Genomic DNA, 21,178 nt, shown 5'->3' on the forward strand with positions numbered 1-21,178 from the left:
GGGCTCGACGTCCATGTCGTCATCAGAAGGCAAGGGGGTGCTGGGGCCCCTTGACGTGGTACCCTTTCGGGTGTTCTTTGCCTGCGCTGACAGTGCCGAAGGCGTGGGGCGCACCACAGATGGCACAGGCAGAGAGTTGGGGGAGGGGGTCGCTGCGACTGCCTCCATCTCCTCCGTGCCCTTGCGTGTGCTTTGGGCCGGTGGAGAGGAACCAGTGGATGCAGCGGCATCCCCAACAGACGTTGTTGCCACCACAGCCGCTGCAGGGTGAGCGAGCGGTGTAGAGGCTGGTTGGGCTGCCTGGGCCAACCCAATGGGGGGGGGGGGGTGGCGGCGGAGGCGGGACCAAGTCCGACTCGCGGTACAGGGTCCCCGCCGAAACAAGACGCCGCTCCGCCCCCCGGCGAGCCGCGTCAGCGTACCTCCCCAGAGGGAAAGAGGCGAAGCTCTTCCGCGCCTCTGGGAAGGTGATAGTAAAGTTTTCCTTCTCTCTCCTCCCCCAAAGGTGGATCCGCTGGTACCGCCGTCAGCCGATGAGGACCAGACGAGCTGTTCGCCAGTGCGGCCGACGATCTCTTAAGCCGCCGGAGGCGGCCGTCGAGGAGTCGATGGGTTCGGTGGTTGCCGGATTCCGGTAGCCATTAGACGCAGGCTTGGGTACGATATAACTTGGAGTTTATGGGCAGTACTATTTACAAGAGAAATTTAAAATATTTACATAAAATGGGGTAACTCGTTACAACTCTCGGCATAGCCGAAGGTACAGGGTACCTACAAACGAGAATGGACCCAAGTGGTGGATCTTAGAAGAACGCTCGGCATAGCCGATGGCGCGAAGCGCCTGCAAGAAGTAAAATCCGACCTCGGTAATGGGGTTCCTAGCATTTATAGGATTTGGGCAGCGCCACTGCTGGTGCGAGAGTGCACATGATGTCAGGCGGATATCCGGGCTGACATCAGGGTGACATCAGCTCTCAAAGCCCCGATTGGTCCACTACAAACAAATAAAACACACACACAAAAAAAGAACTAACCAATCGTAAACATGTCACCCCCGCGGTCACATGACCCGAAAATCTCTCTCATGCAACTCCTAGTCAGCTTTCCGCGAACGTTATTGCCACCGCTAAGCCAAGGCAAGGCCTCGGCTACACAAAGTCGCAAACCGTGAGGAGCGGTCACCCCACTTGGTTGAACGGACGGTAACCGCTCCAAAGCGAAAGCCGGACGGCTTAGAACGGTCTAGACTAACGCCTTACAGCAACGTCTTAACGTCTCGCCGCCTCGCCTTTGTCCACGGGCGCTCGCCGGCACAATGAGGGAGTCGGGGCGAATCCCCTCCCGAGGCCAAGGACGGCCGCCGCCCGACCCGCGGGAAAAGCTGACCGCATACCAGCGCAACGAAGGTTCTCAGGAAAAGCACCCCCTCCTCTCGCCGCACAAAAGGAAGGAACGCGAGGCATGCGCTCGCGGCTTCCAACTTAACGTCTCGCCGGTAAACAAAACGAGAATTACGCAGCGGGCTTACACCCCCATGCCAAGATTCTGCAATAACTTGAATTCAGTATTAGCAGAACAAAAAAAAAATAATAAAAGTCAGCTGCATGTAGCTATTGTTTTTCACGCAGTTTAGGGCTTAGAACTGAAACTAAAAATGACACAATATAACGTGAGACACGCTACACCCTGACACAACAATACCGCAGTGCTAGACAAAAGGAACAGAAAAAATAGCGCCAATCCACCCCGTGAATGTGGTTGGAAAGCAAAGCTGTAAACGGCACCTATAACTATTACCCATGCGACGTCACTTAAATTCACTCACATCGCTCTACAAATAGCAAAACCAGAGAGAAGTGAAATGCACTTAACCACACCATTTATTACTTCAAAGAGGTATTCTTGGTAAGGTTAAATCAATGCATGATGCATGAGCGGTGTTTGGTTGAGAATTGGTGTAGCACAAGAGTGGAAACTTTTTTTATAAAATTAAAGTAAGCTCCAACCCGCTGTTAGGCGATCTGACTTCTCCGTCTCTGCACCACGGATGGAGGCGACGAACTTTGCGGCAGAGAAGGAGGAGGCGGAGGAAAAAATACTTCTGTTCAGATTTCTGAACGGCCCAGAGTGCAGCCCTGGGGAGTGATTCCTTCTTCTGTGGGGCCCATGTGCAGTCCGCGCGGCCTGTGTTCTATCCACCCGCTGAAGCTGGGTAGGTAGAGAGGGCCTGGACAGCAGCATCTCCCATTGCTCTTGTTGGGTAATCGACGGAAATAGAAGAGGGTGCTCAGGGGTAAAGTCGCACACCCCGATTACGGGGCGGAGTGGTCCCACTTCTGAGCAAAATTTACATTCAACGTCGTAGCGATTCGGATACATTAAGTGAAGACGCGTAGGCTGTGGGAAGAAGCCCGGATTGTAGGAGCCGTAGGGTAGTTTGTTGTTCTCTGGAAAGGTCAGGGTAAGGCGAAGGTACGGTCTGTCTCAGAAGGCGATAATGCTGGGTTATCTATCTGAACGTCACAAGCGGGTGACTGTCCTCGTGCAGCTCCATAGCACGGGAGGTAAAAGCGCAGGCTTGTTGGGTGGGCGTATTCGTTGCCCTCCATTCAAGTGTGAGGGGGTGTCCAGATGAGCTGAATGGAACCGTTTGGGGAGTGGTTTTTTAGCACGCGCCGTGCAGGTCAGGACACCCAACCCGACTGGTAATTCCAGTAGGCTTGCTGGGAATCGGTGACTACCCTCCGAACCCCTGGTTGAGCGAGAGCCAAGGTGATGGCTGCCTCTTCTGCTGCCGCCATTTCTTGGGTCCTAAGCGAGGTACACGCAAGGCGGTTGATTCTTGAGGTAGCCACGATGATGGCGTATTGCTGCCCTCAATGTTTGGAGGCGTCTGTGTAGATAACTGCATTATCCCCACCGAGGGTGGTATTTAGTGCTTGAGCCCGTGCTTTTCGGTGACCCTTGTCATGTGAGGGGTTCATATTTCTAAGCAAAGGGAGCATATTTAGTTTTAGTCGCCAAGAGTCTGGGAGTACGTCAAGCGGAGTGACATTCTGGGCTGCCCAGCCAATCTGATGAAGCATGCGGTTACCCATCGCAGTTCTGAGTCGCACCTTCTGGTTAGAAAGATGGCCTTCTATCAGCTCTTCTGCCGTGTTCTGGAGCCCCGTGCTAAGCAGCCTCTGTGTGGACGCACTCATGAGAAGACCAATGGCCTGCTCGACCGTCTTTCTAATCATTATATAAAGCATCCTTATGTCTTCCTTGTCGAGAAGAAGACAGGGGGTTGACGTAAGTAACTCTCGAGAGGACAAAAGCTTCAATTAATCGAAAGGTACCGGATTCCTTTAGGCCTCGCTTCTTGGTGGCAACTGGCCTGATCATGTGTACGATTTGATTAATGCTGTTTTTGAGGCGCTGTAAGCAGACGTAACTCTTGGTGTTAGCCTCGAGATGTAGGCCCAGGATCTTGATGCTGGGGCTTGAGTGATGCCCTGGCCATCAAGGAGTATTTGAATGTATTCCTTGGTTTGGCGTTAGGGCGGACGACAAGGAGCTGTGATTGTTTATGTGAACACTGGAGGCCACAGGCTTTAGCACATTGGCGTACTAGAAGTGAGATGCCATGCGTTGGAGTGAGCTTACTTTAATTTTTGTAACTCTTAGCACATGAGCAAGGTGCGCACAGGGCCGGTAGACGGGCGTGAGTGGTCGCGTGACGCTTTCACGTGGCATTCAGCGAGAACGCAGGGGGTAAACCCGTAGATGTGCTTGGTGAGTACACCACCTTTCTTCCCAGTCTTCACTTGGGCTCGTAGCTAAATCGGTAAGACAACGAGCTCTCGCTTTGTTAGTCCATTAGTTCTAGGTTCGATTCCCGGCGGTGCCAGTAAATTCTTTTATTTGTTCGCTGGAGTTTTCTGGTGACACCAACGGTCGCGAAAGAACCCTTGGGGGGTAGAGGTAACAAGCTTTGCTTAAAAAAAACGCATAGAAACACCACAGGTACACTGGTTGCCACTGGATAGACGATTGTTCATACGGCCGCTTCTTCAGTGTTCCGTTTTCGTCTACGCGCACACACTCGCACACACACCGGTACCGGTGGCCTCCCCACGCTGTTCCCCGGCCAATGCGTATGTCAGAGCCGTTACTGCGCCTCATTCCAGCACTCGTTCGGAAGGCGGGACAGGGTATCCGCGTTGGCGTGTGCCTCGCCTTTCCGGTGTTTTACCACAATGTTATACCGCTGCAATGCCAAGGCCCAACGCGTGAGCTTTGCCCCTTGCGGTACTGTCTGGGTGAGGTAACTGAGTGGGTTGTGGTCGGACACGACTATGACTTGGGCGCCAAATACCCAAGTATCGAACTTCCTCAGACCCCAAATCACCGCGAATGCCCCGCGTTCAATGGTGGACCACCTCGATTGCGTGGGCGTGAAGCGGTGGCTGGCAAATGCTATCGGCAGCTCCTTGCCGTCGTCGGTCAGTTGAGCCAAACAGGCACCCGCGGCGATGGCTGACGCGTCGGTAAACAGCCAGAAGGGTTTGGTGATATCGGGTGTTGTCAAGGAGGTGGCTTCACAGAGAGCACGTTTTATCATTTTGAAGGAATGATCGGCTTCAGTAGACCATGGGATGCGAGAGGGAGGGCCTTGAGCCGTCAACTGAGTCAGAGGCTTCGCGATGGCGGCAAAGTTAGGTACATAGTCCCTGTAATATCCGCACAGGCCCAGCGCGCTCCTGAGCTCTTTCTTAGTCTGGGGTACCTTAAGCCCTTTGATCGCCTCCAGCTTTGCCGGTTCGGGGCCATGCTTCCCGGAACCCACCACGTCGATGTTCACTTTTTGGAATGGGTATTTTGGTCGGCTTAGCGGAGCTATCGGCATGCGGTCTGTTAGTCGCCGGTCTGACCTCACCCGACAACCCTGACAGCTGCTGCAACACTCCTGGATGTCCTTCTCCATGCCTGGCCAATAGAAGCTGTACTTTATTCTAGCGCTCGTTTTTCGACAACCTAGGTGACCACCCCAGGGCGATTCGTGAGCCAGTCTGAGTACTTGGCGGCGACACGCCATTGGCAAAACCAACTGCTTGATCGGCTCCCCCAGCACCTTGTCTTGGTGGTAGAGCAAGCCGTCGATAACCAGCATGCCTCCCTTCTCGTCGGCTGCATCGCGCCACGCTTTTTCGAGGGTTGCGTCGCCCTTTTGCTCTGCTCTAAGCGCTTGGGTGTCACTCGCGGCAGGCTGTCGTTCGTGAATGCTATCACCCAGGTCGCCGTCAACCTCACCGGTTACCGCTTCGTTCGAGTTTTCCTCACCCTGTTCCAGGGTTTCTTGGGGAGCGCCTGCCTCGTTCAGCTCAAGCGCGGCTACCAGCTCGTCGCGCTTCGTCTGTGTCGCGACCATCCCGGTTGCCTCCTGCTCCTGATCTCGGTTTTCCTGCAGAACGCCCCAATCCTCCGCGGATAGCAAACAGTCTGTACGCGATGTTAGCTTGTCGGTGAGTGCGCAAAGCACTGGAGTCCCTTCCCCGACGTTGGAGAAAATCGCCTGGCCCGCCCTTAGTGCAAGCGGGAGGACTACTAGCTTAGCCTCGACTTGTTCCCCAAACGCCGACGCAAGCTTCACGGTGCCGTGAGACTCCGTTAGCGCGTCGGGCACGATGCTCTCCCGCACGACAGTGATTTCTGCTCCGGTATCCACTATTGCGCTTATCTCTTGGTTCCCACAGTGCATGGTTACGCTCGCGCCAGTAAAGTTTTCCTTCGCACTCCTCCCCCAAAGGTGGATCCGCTGGTACCGCCGTCAGCCGATGAGGACCAGACGAGATGTTCGCCAGTGCGGCCGGCGATCTGTTAAGCCGCCGGAGGCGGCCGTCGAGGAGTCGATGGGTTCGGTGGTTGCTGGATTCCGGTAGCCATTAGACGCAGGCTTGGGTACGATATAACTTGGAGTTTATGGGCAGTACTATTTACAAGAGAAATTTACAATATTTACATAAAATGGGGTAACTCGTTACAACTCTCGGCATAGCCGAAGGTACAGGGTACCTACAAACGAGAATGGACACAAGTGGTGGATCTTAGAAGAACGCTCGGCATAGCCGATGGCGCGAAGCGCCTGCAAGAAGTAAAATCCGACCCCCGGTAGTGGGGTTCCTAGCATTTATAGGATTTGGGCAGCGCCCCTGCTCGTGCGAGAGTGCACATGATGTCAGGCGGATATCCGGGCTGACATCAGGGTGACATCAGCTCTCAAAGCCCCGATTGGTCCACTACAAACAAATAAAACACACACACAAAAAAAGAACTAACCAATCGTAAACATGTCACCCCCGCGGTCACATGACCCGATAATCTCTCTCATGCAACTCCTAGTCAGCTTTCCGCGAACGTTATTGCCACCGCTAAGCCAAGGCAAGGCCTCGGCTACACAAAGTCGCATACCGTGAGGAGCGGTCACCCCACTAGGTTGAACGGGCGGTAACCACTCCAAAGCGAAAGCCGGACGGCTTAGAACGGTCTAGACTAACGCCTTACAGCAACGTCTTAACGTCTCGCCGCCTCGCCTTTGTCCACGGGCGCTCGCCGGCACAATGAGGGAGTCGGGGCTAATCCCCTCCCGACGCCAAGGACGGCCGCCGCCCGACTCGCGGGAAAAGCTGACCGCATACCAGCGCAACGAAGGTTCTCGGGAAAAGCACCCCCTCATCTCGCCGCACAAAAGGAAGGAACGCGAGGCACGCGCTCGCGGCTTCCAACTTAGCGTCTCGCCGGTAAACAAAACGAGAATTATGCAGCGGGCTTACAGTGATGTTTTCATTGACTTTCAAGGCAATTATCTGTTTTTCCTGTTTGAACTTTTCACAGCTCCTAGAATAGGCAGCGTGTGGTCCCTGACAGTTTGCACAGGTGAAGTTCTCGGATTTACAATTGTCTCTTAGATGATCATGTGCTGCACATTTTGCGCACGGTAATTTACCACGACAAGAGGTTGTGCCGTGCCCAAAACGCTGACACTTGAAACAGCGGCGTGGGTTCGGCACGCAGGGTCGGATTGGACATCTCAAGAAACCTGCGTTGACCGACTCAGGAAGGTTAGAGCGGTCAAGTGTCAAGATTATGTGCTTGGTTGGAGTTATTTCATCATTTCGACGTATGGTTATTCGCCTCACTGCTCTCACGCCCTGATCTCGGAGGCCCTCGAACAGATCTGCTTCAGTCTCATTCATTAGGTCCCGATCAGAGATCACGCCCTGGCAGCTATTGAGGCTGCGATGGGGCGTGATCTTGATGTCAACATCTACCATGCGCGTTTGCTTGAGGAGGTTAGAGGATTGTTGTTTATTTTCTACTTCTATCAAAACTTCTCCCGTTGTGAGTTTCTTAGCCTTGTACGACTTTCCGATTAGGCTTTCAAGAAACTTGGAGATTAGAAACACAGACTGGGAAGGGATGGGCTTTGTCTTGTCAACAGATTCCATGATCAAAAACCGCGAGAAATTATCAGGCTTTGGGAGAGAGATCGATTGCAAAGGAGGAAAAGAAACTTCGGTGCGGCCCCTTTTCGGGGGCGATCACGTTTGGGGGGGGGGTTGGCAAATGCCATATGATACATTGGAAAGCAGGGAGACAGGGTTTCTTTCTCCTTTGACCATACCCTGGTAGTCAAAGAGGTCCCGGAGCTCCCTGCCTGGTAGGCAGGCAGGGAGCCCATCGGCCGGGGATTGACCAATGCTCTGACGGCCACTGTTCACGGCTTCTAACCCTTCACCTTTTAACTTCTAGCCACGGTAGGTGACAGCTTAAGTATGGGGGGCTCGGGGTACGCTGTGTCGCCACTCACCGTCACCAAGATTACTCAAGGTGCCCCGTGCGGGGAAGACGGCAGCAATTAATACAGCGATTCCTCCTTCCGTTTTCAATTACATACAACCTCTTTCATCACCTATTATATTAGCGACTGGCGTGTTGCCACTTGCGCCGTTTGAGGTGTTCGTTCGTTCTGCCATTTATTGCGACATCAGCATTACCGAGGGCCTGCTATGTTCGGGCGGCCTTTGCTTCACTCGTGATAATCCCAGCTGTTAGTATCTTGGTCAAGGCGGTGACGCTTACGTAAATTGAATTTTGTGAACAGGGACGGTAATGGTTATGGCATCTTTCGCACTACAAATTACGCCCTCATCCACCGTGAGATGAAAGACGCTGCGGCTGCTGCTTGTAAACAACAGCGCACTATGCCTATTATGATCATGAATATGCAAAGGGGGGCTGTTATGAATCAACCAGGGACTAGGCAGGTGGAGAGACGAACCCTGGTTAACATGCCGATGACTATATTAACAGGATAAGAACGGGCATAGGACGTTGGAATAATATGTGACGGGATGTTATAGACAGCACGGTTTTCGGAGAGCACACTTATTAGTTCAAAAGGCACAACAGAGTCTGGCAGTCCGAATCGAGCTTCTGCAATTAGCGCACCAGCGCCGCGCTGACGTTGGCCAGATGCGCTCTACAGAACTGGCGGATGATAGCCACGGTATTTTTGAAGGTTATCCCGCGGACCAGGCCTCTCATGGGGTCGTTTCCACGTAACCGCGCCGGTTCTGCCGCTTGGCTTTCATCCGTTATCGCTCGAACTTTTTCGAACACTCACGTGTGGCCCCTCTTCCTTGTCATTATTGCTGTCCTTTTGGCTGTCTCGATTGCGCGGCCAATCTCTCGCGTGGCCATTCATCACAGGGCTTCCCCATTTTTTGCGGGGTTTATGCGAAAAGCATTTGCTCCTGATGAATTCTAAGCTGTTCCGCATTACCGCGCAAAGACAGTAGGGACAAAATCAATGGGGAACAATTTTACACGTATATATCAAGAGTCTACTTTAGGTTCCCGCTTTTCGAGATGTATATACGACCAAAAAACGAAATATGTTTAAAATAACGTAGCATTGGTTTGAGATGTTCGGGAGGGGGGGGGGGCTAAGCGACACAAAATTGAATAGAACGGATGGCGGGATTTAGACGATGTTAGTGCTTAGCGACTGCTTCACTTGTCGCTGATATTCGTTCCGCCTGTGCGATATGTTTTCGTTGCTGATGGTCAAGGTCTACACTAAAAACGCTGCTTATAAGAGCACATGTAATTACACATTGCGCACCAGAAGACAAAAATTAAAGTTATATGTGCACTATAGTGCACTATATGTGCACTAAACAATCGTTTAGTGAACGCACAAAAACATTGGTGGCATGCTCCCGCAAGTATATCCCTGAAAATCTTATAAATACACCAACAATGTGCCAAAAGTGTATTGCCTGTTTTAACACTACATTTGTGTAATTTCTGTTCCGTATACAGTAGCACTACAGCTATCCTCAGTGCTGAATTATCTTGAAATCATAAACGCTTGAGCATATGAAGAGCGTATTCGACTTCCGTGGACGGCTGACGCAAGTGGCATTTCCTTTTCCGGCTGACGCAAGTGCAATTTCCGGCTGACGCAAGTGGCAATCCTTACCTTTGGTTGAAATGATTACCAGATTTCCTATAACTGCATGTCGGTTGCTAAGACGGGCAGTCGTACGAAAGTACTCCTTGACATTTGTAACGTATTTCTGCTTTCGTGCTCGTCCCACGCAACCGCCTACGCCCCGAAATATCAATCAAGTTCAGAACAGGATGTCCTGAGCCATCCCTTTTCCAAATAGATTCAGCTGGTCCCGCTACACATTGTGAATAGAAACAACCTATAGAAATGCCTACAAAAAGTATTTACGTGTGTTGTCTTTTCCGCTTACCTCTTTACGGACAACACATCTCAGTTCTAACGCAATTTGATTGAGAATAGCAGCACGTGGGTAAGATTACAGCAGACGTGCGCGGCCTTCATAAAAAGGTATGCGAGCGCGCGAATAGAACCGCAAACGTGTTTTGGCTCGAGTTCGCGCTGTTAATTCCTTCCAGCTGACACGTGTAAAAGAGATGTGGATATACATTATTTGATAGTTTCAGGCCATTCTTTTGAGCACCGGAAGACGATACCAATATACCATGACATGCGGGCACGCTTGCGCGAGCGCTGGGCTTAGCTTAGCACTTACGCTCAGCACTGCAACCAGTTCAACACAGGGTCGCGTAGTTAGATGTCCGCGTCGGGGCAGACAAGCATTTCCTCTGACGGCGCGAAGTGGAGTTAAAGGCGTTGCTATACGTATGAGTAGATTGAAGAGGTGTGGGCATGCAAATGATGGGATAGAGAATGTTCTTACGTTGGACTCCTGTATGGTGTTTTTGAAGGCATCAAAATTCCACCGGTTGCAGACTATGTCGTTGTGAGGTTTGTTAGGCTTGTGGAAGTCTATGTGCGGCATACCACCTACTGAAAGCGTGATGTGGAGCCGCCTGTTAACCTGCTGGAAACTACAGTGATCAGGTATTAATTTATGAGTGCCTAGCCGGTGCTGCCACCTTTTTAGAAAAAAACGCGCAGAAGAGTTGGAGTTTTTCGGGCAGACAAGCGCTGTACCGCCTCTTGAACGTGGTTGTTTACTGGCTGTTTGACGATGTCGCTTGGTCTTATTCGAACTGTCATCTGACGGGGTAGGAAAAGAGAAACATCCGATCCTACAGATCGCTTCGCTGCATTTTCACCATAATGCAGTTTATTCATCATCGTGATCATCACCATCATCATTAAAATCGTCGTCGTCATCGTCGTCGGCGGCAGCGGCGTAATTGTCATCATCATCGGTAGGATTTTTCGTTCGATATCGGAAACATGGTTGTATGGGTAGCCAACATGCTGAGTAACGCTTCAAGGTTTGTCTCAACGCTGGACCGAAGTGTGAAGGCCCGTTTGCGTCACCACTCAATACCGCATTCACGATGCTCCATACCGCATTGACGATTGCAGTTCAGGGGTTCTGTGGGGTCATTAAAATGGGGTCGTTATAACGCTCTAAATTTCACTTCTCTTGTATTTCCCTTTCGAGGGACACTGTTCTCGACTCGCTGGCATGTCGCATTTAGCCGACACCGGACACGTAAGAGGGCGCAAGTTGCGGAATTTACAGCTTTACATATCTCTGTTTAGCTTTACAGTATTCTTGCATTCTCCGTATTCAATGCTGGCCTGAGAGGCGCCTCGACTGGCCACTAGAAATATTTTATATGCTCCAAAGTTTGGTTTGTCGTTATATTAAGGCCCTGATTGTCGTTTTTTAGTGCAGCTCTTACGCTGCATATTTCCAGGACGTGCCCTCTTGCACAGCTTGCTGCTGAACTGTGGGCTGTGCGTCAAATATGGCCCGGACAGGTTTGTAACATATAGCCCGGACGAGATGTCGAAGCCTCGATAATGCGCTAGTAGCAGTTCCGAGAGCGCGCTAATGGCCTAGCATCATTCAATCTGAGCACGACTTGCAGCAGATGGTCGCACTATTGGCGGTGAGATGTTTGAGTGGCGCCCCCTGGCAGTGACTTCATCTTAAGGACTCACGTCTCTGTTGTCGGCATAGAATAGGCACCAGTGCCCGTTCTAGAAATCGCTCGATTTTTGTGCGTATTTTTTATGCCTATTAAAATTGGTATTTTTAATTACTCTTCTATTATTCCAGCTTCGGAGACCTCTGAAAAATTTTAAACTTTATTACATACAAGTTTGCTCTAAAACAGGAGAGAGAGACCAACTTTCTTCAGAACATCAGTGAGATGATCGTGTGTAAATCGTCCTTGCTAGCCGCTTTGCCAGGTTCAGGGCTCAGGGCTCCCCGATAAATATTCAAAATGCGTAGGCTTCCCTAAAGAAGTTTTAGGATGCTCTTATGGAGACTCGACAGTATAATGCTACGCACCAAGCAACGGGTCCCTACACGCGCATCGCACAGGAAGAAATAAAACGTCTGCCTTCTATTTCTTTCGTTGTTGTTAACTTGTATAAGACCAATGTACTTTTTCTGTGCGCAACGCATAAATTTTTCTGCTGGGGAAACGTCTTATTAGGGGTTTCGAGACACGTGGGAGACACATTGTTCGTGTGGAGTTTTTCTCTGGGCTGTAAAGTATCCAGTGCCTCCTTCAGAAATTCGCTTTCGTCATGGCTGCCTACTTGAAGGTGCATATCCACCGCCTGCCCTATTTATTCGCTTTCAAATGCAACGAGGTTTGTGGTACACCACCGCAAAACAGCGCAGACAACGTTGCCCAGACTACTCGAAGGCAGTTTTTGCGCAACAAATTTCTATTGTAACCACATTATCGTACCGACCTTTATCTAAACGCGAACCGTTATGACATAATTTTGGAGTTCAAGTGTTGATGAACTGGCAAACGAACGGAATATATAGCATACGTGCAGGTTTTCAGTATATCAAAAATCGAAAACGATGCATATTTCAAAGCAGCTTTTTATTATTTTCTAACCCCTTCAGCCGTAAAGAACAAATCCTGGCCTATTCGCGATGATGTTCTAGGAATTGAAGAAAAAAAACTCTTACCCTCTTGCCCTGGACTGAGTGCCCCGCCCACTAACCGGCTTGATTTTATTCTTAAAATTTTCCGATGCTCGTCCACCCCTATTCAGTACGGTTTTACTATAAGCACGTTTACATGGATGCAACCGTAGCGTATCGCATTTGATTTATCGCATTACTATACCGCATCGCATTGCATGCAAGCATGGCAATTCGCTTGGGGGACGCATCGAATCCCATGCGATAAACCATGTAGATCAAAATCGCAAATGCGACTTCTCGAACGCATGTGGCGGCAGTCGCATCGCATTTCTCGGCTTGGCTCGGCTTGGGGGTTGGTAACTTTTGTTTAGCATTTTGGCGGATATTTGATCGCCGCTGTCTGTACAACTTCAGATGACGATCCTTAACAGAACGTTTTACCACACTACTGTCCCCCTTCTTGCGAAACTTAATTTCTTGTGAAAACTTCATTTCCGCGGTAATTGCCGTTTGAGCGATCGGTGACCAAGACATCCGCGGTTGCCTGTCTTGATTTTTCCGCGCAGGCAGCGCCATCTTCCGGCAGCTTGCCGAATCACGCGCCGCGGTGCCGGCTCTAGAACCTTCACGGCCGGCAAGCATAGGCCAACCATCGCGGCAGATATCTGATTACCGCTTTTAAAATCTGCGCTGATAACAATCTCTAGCACAATTGTTCACCACACTTGCAGGTACAGGTCCACGCAGAATTAAACGGAGCATGGGAGCGGTGGCCGAACAGCATCGCTGCGCCACGTATGGACGCCGACGGGAAGCATGGAGAGCCGGTAAAAGGGTGTGTTCGCACTGGACCCGCCGCCCTATCTGATATGTTCTTTAATCGCCGCTCTGCTGTCGTGTCAAGCTGAGAGAGACGGTCTTTAAAACGCTGCGCTGGGCTATAGAAGGGCGCTGGTTGCATTGCCGCTCGCAGGCATCAGCGGCGACCGAATCCGCTGCTCATGAGCTGGGCGAAGCTGCGCGCGTCCGGAAACATGCCTTGTTGCGCGCTTTAAAGGGCTGCATAAAATTGTAGGCCGCTGCGGTTTGCCATAGCATGTCATTGCATTATAATTTATTGTAAGCCGGCAACAGAATTGCCCTGGGCAATATAGAAAGCACATTAACAAACATTTTCGTTCTTTGAATAAAAAATCGCTTCCAACATTTTTGTTTAAATTTTGAGTTTGTCCCAAGATATTGCTGCCGATCAGTACAGGTCTGTTCTGAAGAAAGGGGGAAAAGATGTCTATGCGTAGGAAATTCTGTATTAGGGAACGCCGTAAAGACTAGGTACAACCGTTGTCTCCTAATACAGCGGGCCTCATAGGATGCACATTTTGTCGTCGCATTAAAACCGACGTTGTTGATTTTAACGAGCATCTTAAATTAGTTAGGAAGGTGTTGCAGATTTAAATTAAACTCCGCATTGAATTGAAACGTGGCTTCATCGCATGACCTAAATGCCTTGCAAAAAATCGCGCCGTGAGGGCCCCAAAATGACCGATAACTAGTATAGTCGTCATGAGCGATGCATACTCACTATCGGTTAAGTTGGTACAAAATTTTGGGACGGCTATCATTGTTAACGGGAGCGGAAGGGTTAATCCGACAACAAAATATGCGCCCTATAAGGGTCGCTGTAATCGAAGGCAACGTTTGTTCTCTAACACGTAATTTCCACCATATGGACATATTTTCCTCCTTTCTACAGAACAGACCTGAACTGAGCGGCAGCAATAACTTCGGACAAACTGAAAATAAAAAAAAATAGGGGAAGCGAGATTTTTTTTCCGAACAACGGAAATGTTTGTGAATGTGCTGTCTACATTGTACACGGCAATTTTGTTGCCGGCTTACAATAACTTATATCGCAATGACATGCTATTCCAAACAGCAGCGGCCTGACATTTTATGCCGCCCTTTACAGCGAGCAACAAGGCAAGTTTCCGGATGCGCGCAGCTACGTCCAGCTCATGAGCAGCGGATTCGGTCGCCAGTGATGGCTGGGAGCGGCAATGCAACCAGCGCCCCTCTCATAGCCCAGCGCTGCCTTTTGAAGATCGTCTCGTCCAGCATGACACGACAGGTGAGCGGCGAATAAACATATTATATAGGGCGGCGGGGACAGTGCGAACACTCTCTTTGACCGGCGCTCCATGGTTCCCGTCCGACCCCATACGTGGCGCAGCGATGCAGTTCGGCCACCGCTCCCGTGCTCCCTTTACTTCTGCGCGGACCTGTACGTTCTCGCATGTGGAACCTCCTTTTCGCGATCAGGTTGATTTGGAAGAGTGGCGACAAGCTGTTGCTACCATGGTCTGCGCCGGTTGAAGCTGCTGCGTGGGCTGTGCAGGCAGGCACTGCCGCCGTGTGCGCGGAGCGTTTCCGAGGGCAAGAAAACACTTCGCGAATGCCTGCTGTATTAATGTTTTTGGGAACGGCGAGCGGAATGTACACATTTAGCACAGCGATCGTCGTAGTTGATCGGGTGGATCAGAGAACGAGCCGCTGGTTTCGCTTCCGCCGCGATCATAGAGTAATACTTCTGACTCTAGAGGAAAAGCTGCCCGGCCAGCTCGTGTATCAGGGGGTAAAGCGATCTTCGAGACCGTACGAATCGTGGGCGCTGAATTGATACAATTCCCATGGTTGCCAGAGGAATTGTATTCAGCCCTCTAAAAAGTTGTTCCGCAATTATTTAACTAATACACAGAACTTAAGCAAACTGGGTGCAAATAATTCACTAGTAATTAGGCTCTAATTAGCGAACAAAGAGTAAGTGTTTAGCTCGGTTTTAGTTTTCATTTTCTTTAAGTGTGCTACCAGTGGCGAGGCTACTGCGCCTGACTTGCGCACTGTGTGTGTCCAGTATCCAGCTCAGATCTGCGTGCACGCAAAACGTGTACAAATTGTACAACTCGGATGCACGCCCTGAGCAACTGCCTCCCCGTGCGCTTGCGAGGCCGTCATTTCTTTCTTCACGTTAAGCACCTTATCTATTGCCCCTGAACTGACGCCGGAACAGTGATTCCGATCTAAACTTGACTATGGCAAGTTCACTGCAGGCTGCAGAGTGGCAGCCAGCGATCGTTCCTCTTGGAAAAGAAATAAAAGGGGCTTTTATAATCGTTTCGTTTCAGTTGTTTTATTCGTGACACTTCATACAGCTCTCCGTGCTTCGAACTTTCGAGCAAACGTTCGTGAAGGACGAACTAAAAATACGCAACAAAATGCGGTTCATATTTTAAAGCAAAGCTTTTTACCTCTACCCCCCAAGGGTTCTTTCGCGACCGTTGGTGTCACCAGAAAACTCCAGCGAATAAATAAAAGAACTTACGGGCACCGCCGGGAATCGAACCTTGAACTAATAGACCAACAAATCGAGAGCCCGTTGTCTTACCGATTTAGCTACGAGCCCACGCGGAGACGGAGAAGACAGGTGGTGTACTCACCAAGAACATTTACGGGTTTACCTCCAGCGTTCTCGCTGAATGCCACGTGAAAGCGTCACGCGACCACTCACGCCCGTCTAGCGGCCCTGTGCGCACCTTGCTCATGTGCCAAGAGTTACAAAAATTAGAGGAAGCTCACACCAATGCATGGCATCTCACTTTTAGTACGCCAATGTACTAAAGCCTGTGGCCTCCAGTGTTCACGTAAAAAATCACAGCTCCTTGTCGTCCGCCCTCACGCCAAATCAAAGAATACTTTCAAATACTCCTTGATGGCCAGGCCATCACTCCAAGCCCCCGCATCAAGATCCTGGGCCTACCTTTCGAGGGTAACACCAAGAGTGACGTCTCCTTGCAGCGCCTCAAAAACAGCTATAATGAAATCATATACATGATCAGGCGAGTTGCCACCAAGAAGCGAGGTAGTCCAGGGTTCGACGGAATTCCGTCTGGTCAAGTCGTAAGTTTATAACAAGAAGCGAGGTCTAAATTAATCCGGTACCTTTCGATTAATTGAAGCTTTTGTCCTCTCGAGAGTCACTCACGTCAACCCCCTGTCTTCTTCTCGACAAGGAAGACATTGAGATGCTTTATATAATGATTAGAAAGGCGGTCGAGCAGGCCATTGCTCTTCTCATGAGTGCGTCCACACAGAGGCTGGTTAGCACGGGGCTCCACAATATGGTGGAAGAGCTGATAGAAGGCCATCTTTCTAACCTGAAGGTCCGACTCAGAACTGCGGTGGGTAACCGTATGCTTCACCAGATTGGCTGGGCAGCCCAGAATGTCACTCCGCTTGACGTACTCCCTGACTCTTGGCGACTAAAACTAAAGATGATCCCTTTGCTTAGAAATATGAACCGGGCGCATGACGACGGTCACCGGAAACCACGGGCTCAAGCACTAAACACCACCCTCGGCGGGGATCATGCCGTTATCTACACAGACGCCTCCAAACATCGAGGGTAGCAATACGTCATCATCATGGCTACCATCAAAACCACCCTCAATGCGTGTGCCTCACTCAAGCCCCAAGACATGATGGAAGCAGAAGAGGCAGCCATCACCTTGGCTCTCACTCAACCAGGGGTTCGGAGGGTAGTCACCGATTCCCAGCAAGCCTACTGGAATTACCAGGCTGGTTGGGTGTCCTGACCTGCACTGCGAGTGTTAAAAAATCACTCCTCAAACGGTTCCATTCAGCTCATCTGGACACCCCCTCACACTTGAATGAAGGGCAACGAATACGCCCACCCAACAAGCCTGCGCTATTACGTCCCGCGCTATCGAGCTGCACGAGGAGAGTCACCCGCTTGTCACGTTCAGGGAGATAACCCAGCATTATCGCCTACTGAGACAGACCGTACCTTCGCCTTACCCTCACCTTTTCAGAGAACAACAAACTGCCCTACGGCTCATAGAATCCGGGCTCCTTCCCACAGCCTACGCGTGTTCACTTAATGATTCCGTATCGCTGCGACGCTGAATGTAAATTTTGCTCAGAAGTAGGAACACTCCGCCCAGTAATCGGGGTGTGCGACTTTATCCCTGAGCACCCTCCTCCCTTTCGTTCAGCAACCCAACAAGAGCAATGGGAGATGCTGCTGTCCAGGCCATCTCTACCTACCCAGCTTCAGCGGGTGGACAGAACACAGGGCGCGCGGAATGCACATGGGCCCCACAGAAGAAGGAATAACTCCCCAGGGCTGCACTCTGGGCCGTTCAGAAATCCGAACAGAAGTATTTGTTCCTCCTCTTGTTCCTTCTCTGCAGCAAATCTCGTCGCCTCCGTCCGCGGCGCATAGACGGAGAAGTCAGATTGTCTAACATAGGGTTGGAGCTTACTTTAATTTTATCAGAAAAGTTTCCACTCTTGTGCTACGCCAATACAACTCAACCAAACACCGCTCATGCATCATGCATTGATTTATCCTATACCAAGAATATCTCTTTGAAGTAATAAATGGTGTGATTAAATGCATTTCACTTCTCTCTGGTTTTACTATTTGTAGAGCGATGTGAGTGAATTTAAGCGACGTCGCAAGGGTAATCGATTTGGGTGTCGTTTACAGCTTTGCTTTCCAACCACATTCACGGGGTGGATTGGGGCGATTTTTTTAGTCAGTCACAATAGGTCAATGTTCTCTCCTTGCGCGCTCTTTGCGGCTAATTACCACCCCCATTTAGTCCCGCAAGCTTTTCCTTTGAAGTAGTGGAAAGCAGCTAGAACTTGACGAATACAGACAAAAAGAAAAACGAGACACGCCGCTGACTGTATTTCACATACTCCCGTGGTGTGAATTCTGCCACTCCGTTGGCCTGCGATCGACATCGCTGTTCTCTTTTTGTGCATCAAAGGGAGCGCGACTCATCGGCAATATCAGCGTTGGCCAAAGCGATAACATTCCTTTTCTATGGTGTCAATGAAGGTTTCACATTCAGCTAAAGCCGCCATTCACTTCACTTCGTTCGAAATGCATTGGGCACCCCGCAAAATGTCACAGAATGGCAAATAAAGCTTCACGAAACACCACCGCTTGTCAGCTATGCTGACATTCTCATTTACTACCGTCAAGGCCGAAGAAACTTCCCGACTCCACGTTCCCAGTTAACAAGAGCGGAAGCCACCACCCTTCGAAGACTACAGACAATTACGTACCCCCACAGAACTCTACTCCATGCGAATTACCCCACCCAATAACCGTCTACCTGCCATTTCTGTCCAACGCCCGGTACACTGTACCCCCAGATTTGGGAGTGCCAGATGACCCCAGGCCTTGCCTCAATAACCTCCCCCTTCTACAAGCAGTGGGCGAACCGCCTGATGAGCCCAGACCCTGGGATCCGGCGTGAACTGCTGAAGAGGGCCTGGACCACCAGCCGAGCTCAGGGTATCCTGGAATAGGGAAGCCCCCAACAGGGCGGGTGCCCTAACATCTGCACCACCTTGACAAATAAAGGTTTATTCGTGATCATCTCCGTACATATAAGCCACACGCTAAAACGAAAACACGTTGGGGACCTACCCAAACGAGATAAACTAGGCAATGCTGTCGATGCCGCCTACACAAAATCCGCCTGGCAAGCGGGCCGCCATGTTACAATTTGTCCCGACATGCTTCGTTAGCCAGACGTAAAAACGCCACAGCAGCATGTTGCCTGATTATAACCATCGCTTTCGCGTTTTTAGTAAGCAAAAGCTCAGCTGGCAAACTTCAAATTGTGGTATCATGTCTGCCACTGTGTGTCGAACGGTTCAATGCATTGGCTCAGCGGTGCGCTTTCCCACTAGAGTAAGTTTATTATCTCTATGCCGTGTATTGAAACCGTGTTCAACCTGAGCGCAGCAATGATGACACCCTAACAGCGTTGCCCGCTGTCTTTTTGCCTACTAGAATTGACGGCAGTAGTGGGTATCACGTAGCAAGCAACGTATTCCACCTTGGCAGCCACCGTTGCAGCAGATGGCCCTGACAACTTTGCGGTGTAGAAATGTTGTGGGAAGTTTTTAGTGTGGTACGTAGGGTGCCGTGTTAGCGCGTTAGATGCGGTGTTGAATTCTGCGCAACTTAGAATGGTGGCGCGTTGATTAGCATGTACTTCGTAAGCTCGGAGAGGTAGCATTTGCGTATGCGTCACGGGAGTTTGGTCGTGGCTTCGGAGTTGAGTGGACGTGTTTTTTCGTGCTCACGTGCTTCGGAGGGACTTCATATTGGCGGCCCGTTTAACGCGCTGTCCGTGGTCCTGGAATTGAATGTCCTCCAGCATTCGCTGCGCCGGTGTGGGCGGTCGAGTGCCAGCCCCCGCCGCCGCTAACTCCCCCCTATCTGTCGGCCGCACTATAATCCAGGGAAATCCGAAGCGGTCGGGAGCGCCGCAGACTTCGCTCCTCGTTTGCAGCACGCTCGCCTTCGCGCTTCACCGTTGCCTTCAAGGCTTCTCGTCTCCCGCACTCAGCCTTACGTTACCCAACAGTGTTCGTGTTGTGTTGTGTGCGACGCAATAGACCCCGCAGTGGAAGTACTCTTCCCTACTCTTTCCTCACCTTTTCAATATTTACGTTTCTCTGCTATCCTATTTTCCCTACTACTCCCGCTTCCGGACTGTCTTAAATTCAGGTGAGCTCCCATGCGATCTTTATAATATTACCAGTTTATTTCTTTTTCTTCTTCTTTTAAAAACAAATCACTTCTCTGGTTACTTTTTTTTCACTGATTTTTTCCCGGTGTCTTCGCCCGAATTTGCGCATGCGCTATTTATGTTATTTTTTGTGTGTGGTAAAAAAGTTCAGTTGATATCTAGCTCTAGTCCTGTGTGGTCGTGTTGTCTTTGTTGCCCGTATCTACAGCGCTATTTTAACATATATAACACGCCTCTATCCCTCCCCCGCCACTCCCGATGCGTCAGCTGATTGCGATCTGTTGAGGTGCTCTTACTTGCTTTTCTACCAACTGGAAGTTCTAACAGGACGACAACGCTTCCAAGGAATGCGTGTAAATGGAAATCGTATTTGTTACTGCCATTTATGCTAAACAAACCCGCTTTCTGAGATAGTGTAAGTGCCTGTCTACGAGGAGCCCCTGCAGCACGAGTGTCAACATCGTCTGCAGTTGAAATTCATTTTGTTAGTGGCCCTTACATTAGCTTAGATTCAATAACCATGAAATACCCAAGCCTAATATTACTATGTTATGCACATCACGAAACTCACTCAAGAGATTTGTCCTTTTTATAGGTAAGCTTAGAAGATTTGGCATTGGTTGTACGCTTTAAGACGTCACACAAGATACAGTAATAATGTTGCCAGGTTGAAATAGGCAGCAATTAATCTACTTAGTAGCAGCTAACACAAAATCTCAACAAGAGACTAGACGGGTATCATGAAAAACATGCAGTGCCATTCTGTGTTCGTGGTACTATAGCTTTCACTACTTACAAACTCAAAGAAAGTAGTCCAAGCGTTCTTTAGTATCACCGTACGGCTCCTTGCCGTTTAAACCACTACATCCCCCTCTGTCAAAATGAGGAAAGGTGAAACTAATATGGGAAACGGATTCGCTCCAGCAAAGCCATGGCATGTTTTTTGCTTTAAAGCCAATAAAGAGACTGGGCTGGAAGCGAAATATTTTTTGCAAGGAAAACCAAGTTTAATATAAAAAACATTTGGCAGTTGAGAAGGGCACAAGAACGGAATAAACTCATACAAATAGTGGCAGCATA

Source organism: Haemaphysalis longicornis, unplaced genomic scaffold (assembly GCF_048455015.1).
Source record: "Haemaphysalis longicornis isolate Haplotype H1 unplaced genomic scaffold, Haemaphysalis longicornis Haplotype H1 scaffold_6, whole genome shotgun sequence".
Classification (NCBI taxonomy): Eukaryota; Metazoa; Arthropoda; class Arachnida; order Ixodida; family Ixodidae; genus Haemaphysalis; species Haemaphysalis longicornis.